Consider the following 4,222-nt stretch of genomic DNA (forward strand, 5'->3'; position numbering starts at 1 on the left):
ATTTATTTTATTATTATTATTTTATGAATATCAATATAGGCTATTTGTAATGAAACATTATTTGTTATTTAATTATTTATTTTACGTTACATGTTTTACATTTTACTGTTTTTCCTCTAACTTAATTGTTTAATTTAATTGTCTCTTGACCGGTTTGAGTCATATCGTCTCCGATTGTGTTTTCAAGGCAAATACAACACTGTAGGTTAGAAAATTAAGAATTCTAACTTTTCAGTTAGCCGAAAGCTAACATTGCAGTGGTGGAACTTGCCTTTGATAGGCATCACGTAATCAGGACCCAACCAGTAAACGCCACTCTGATTGGCCGAGACAACAAGCATTCGGCTCGTGCTGCTGAAGCAAGTGGCTGCTCGGCTCTGTTCAGCTTCCATCAAATCAAATCCAAAATCAGCGTTTTCTACTCAGTTGAAGGTAAATTCGGTCCGCTTAGTTAATTTTATATATTTATAGTGTTAGCTATTTTAATTAGCTTTGTTGTCTTAACTAAACCTGCTGTGGCTAAGTTACAATTAGCATTGCATCTCTCAGTGATTAACAACACGACTGTATTCCCTTCCAAGATATACAATATAATCATATAACGTGTAGTTTGATCTGTTTCTTTGAGAGTTCAGAGCACAACGCGACTGTATTCGTGTCCATCATAAAACGTTACACACTATAATCATGCATTATGTAGTTTTATAATTATCTTAAGGTTATAAATAGATGAGGATTAATATAGTCGAAGAGACAGTGTATGCGTGTAAGTTACACAACGCGACTGAATTCCCCTCAGACATACTGAATTTAAGCAACATGCTGTGTATGTGATTGTATGATAAAATTTTTATAAATGCAGGACAATAGTATTTGTGGATGTGTATTTTAGTATAATATTTCTGACTGTTTAAAACATTATAATTATATCATATGAAAGGCAGCATAAGGTCTTTGTATTGCTATCCTGTAATGCTAATACCGTCGGCTAATTCATATATAAACATTCAATATGCACAGAGCAGTCAAATTGGTTTTAAACACAAGGCTGAGCACCTCTATTGACCATTAGCTACTAACATCTTGTTGCGTGAGTTTCTCTCTTTTTTTGAAAGAATTGGAGGGAAGAACACCAAGGACTGTGTCCACAAAGTCCTTGACAGGCATGTTTCTACATACAGTATGGATTGTGTGTGTGATGTTAGGGTGGTCTTCAATGTCTGAACATTTTTTTATGGGTGTGGACCAGACTGCATGTGGCCATTTGCCTTTTTCTTAACCCTTGTGTACCCCTTGGTACATATATATATATATATATATATATATATATATATACATATATATATATATATACATATACATATATATATATATATACATATATATATATATATATATATATATATATATATATATACACATACACTTTTTTTTTTTTTTTGCATTTTTCGGTAACTCTTTATTTTAAGGTGTCCATAATACAGAATAATTACCTAGTTAAGTACTTAGTAGTAGCTGTTGTATTTACATGAAACAAAATGTACTTACCATGCAACTAAGTTATGGAGCAGCCTGTACTTACAGTTTGTAATTATGTAGATGTAATAGGCAGCTACTGTTACACATATGTAACAGATCGAGTGTGTTACACAGCTACTTCTGTAACCAAAAGATTGTTACATATGTGTTGCAGACTTTATACAACGTAATTATAAATGTAAGTGCACAGACATAAGCTACTTAAAATAAAGTGTATCAAGAGTGTACTTCATGTGTATCTATACTGTACACTTTATCCAGCTGCACCTTAGTTTGATTTAACCCACGAGGACACAGCTTAAATACATGTAATACCTTAATAATTACATTAAAATTACAGAATATTGCACAGGCATAAGATACTTAAAATAAAGTGCATCAAGATTGTACTTCAGTATACATGTAGCTGTGTAACAGTAGCTGCCTATTACATGTACATAATTACAAACTGTAAGTCCAGGCTGTTCCATATCGTAGTTACATGGTAAGTACATTTTGTTTCATGTAAGTACAACAGGTTCTACTAAGTACTTAATTAGGTAATTACTCTGTATTATGACACCTTAAAATAAAGTGTTACCCATTTTTCAATTAAAAATACTCAATTACAAGTTCACAACGCAATGTATTGTGAGCTTATAGACCAGCTGTTCTTGACAAGGAGATTTGTTGTAGAGGGATAAAAGGAGGGGACGTAGTATAAAGGGTTTATGAGATGCGTAATGTTATTCCTACATATATAATTTACATTGATTAATAAATGTAATTTATTTTTCTTTAGGCTCTTCACTAATGCCCTGATGGCGCAATTCAATATGAAGGGGAAAGAGGGCAAGAAATATTTGGAGAAGACACAGGTTTGTAGAGCAATAAAAGGTAAGCCCATATTTCATGTTGACCAAGGAAAGATAATTAGCTCCTGCCAGTCTGTGAATAATGACTTGATTGGAAAAAACATTTCCATCCCAGCTGACATTTAAAATTCACTGCTAACTGTCTACCATGGCAATTTTAACATTTGGTGAGGTGGTTTTGTATTAATCCAGTATTGGTAGTGGATGCATAGTAAACATATTTATGCTTAGAAATATGGGGACTTGGTGTATGACTGCAGATTGCCTTTGCATATTTCTAATCATTTGTCTTTTTCTGCTTGTGTGGATGCAGTCATGAAATTTGATGACACAGCCACAGAGGACTTCATAAGAATGACCGCTTCAGAGCATCTTCTTGCACCGCAAAGAAGTGGAGGTGGAGGACAAGTAGCAGTCACTCAGGACTGATTATCCATTGTGGAGAATCTTTTGTACATTGTCTTTCCTGGTTTTAGTATAGTTGCTTATGGTTCAATTTTACCACAAAACACATTCGGTTAAGCACTTTAATTTTTATTGTTGTACATTTGTTGTTGTGGTACAGACCCACGCAAGGTGTGTGTGTGTGTGTGGGGGGGGGTATTTTACCACCAGTGTTGATTTTAGAAAGTTTTTAGATTACGGTGCACAACATTGAAGTGATGTATGCAAGCCATTTAATTCATGTTCCTTGATTTTAATGGTATTGGCAGGAAATTTAACTAGTCAAAGCTTATTAGTGACGTTTGTGCCAGTTAAAAACAATAAAGATGGAAATAAGTGAGTGGTGATTGAGTTGTGATTTATTTGTAAACCTCTGTTTATAACTGTTATAGTCCCATGTTTCCAGAAGGTGAAGGACCGGTTTCCTGTAGCAGTTAATTTTCCTGTAGCTTTGGCTCAGCAGCAGGATTGAATTGGAAATGCATTACACCTTTGTATGCTTTTCAATTTATCATCTGCTGCTGAGACAATCAAATGAAGCTATAGGAAAATGAACTTGAACCGTATGCCACCTTCTGAAATGTGACTATAGTTATATACAGAGCCCATAAGCAGTATAAAATGATGTCTAAAATGAGTATATTTTGATGTAGAAAAGACGTCCACAACGACCACATTTGGCCTGCAATTAGTCCTTATACAGAGGTCACGTGGATGTCAATACTGGACGTTTGGTAGACATTGGAAAAAAGACATCATCTGGCGACACAGTCTGCACCTTCAAGGGACCAAAATTGGACGTTCAAAAATGACATACAAAAGATATTGTTTGGATGTGTCTTTGCGCAGTGGGTCTTTTTTTAATAACTGTGCAAGTAACTTGTAATTTTATGCAAATAGCTATAAAAATGCATCCCAATAACTTGAAATTAATGTTTACACTGCATACTACTAAAAATAATCCATATGTAACAGATACATTTACTAATAAGAGGGGAAATATACTGTACTAAAGTTTGGGTAGGCTATCTTGCTTCATATTTTAGGGACAAGGAGAGCGCGTCAACAGATGTGATCTGATCTACAACCAAATTTCATATTTGTTTCCAGGTTTTACACCAATATCAGAACAGAATCTAAATACTACCTAAAATCTAACAACACTCTTTGCCAGTGTCTTTTCTTGTGAATTAAGTGTCATTTAACGAGAGTGTAGTTTTAAAACTGTACTTTGTCTCCATCTGCTGGTCAGTTTTGGAATTTCTAACTATATTCCAAAAGTTTTCCTGACGTTGTGTGACGTCAGGCCGGGGGGGGGTTCTCGCGGGCCGTGCTCCCCCAAACGAGTTACTGTGCCCCACCACTTTCTATCCTCCCTCCTCCTT

General features: G+C 34.9%; 1 long non-coding RNA gene across 1 annotated transcript; it reads left to right on the forward strand.

Moving 5' to 3' along the window:
• The first annotated feature begins 332 nt into the window (after positions 1-332).
• LOC306855506 lies at positions 333-3,176 on the forward strand. Its single transcript, XR_013782942.1, has 3 exons — positions 333-432; positions 2,321-2,415; positions 2,707-3,176. It is a non-coding gene; the product is annotated as an uncharacterized lncRNA (long non-coding RNA).
• The last annotated feature ends 1,046 nt before the right edge of the window (positions 3,177-4,222 follow it).

This window comes from Barbus barbus, assembly GCF_936440315.1.
Source record: "Barbus barbus genome assembly, chromosome: 36".
Classification (NCBI taxonomy): domain Eukaryota; kingdom Metazoa; phylum Chordata; class Actinopteri; order Cypriniformes; family Cyprinidae; genus Barbus; species Barbus barbus.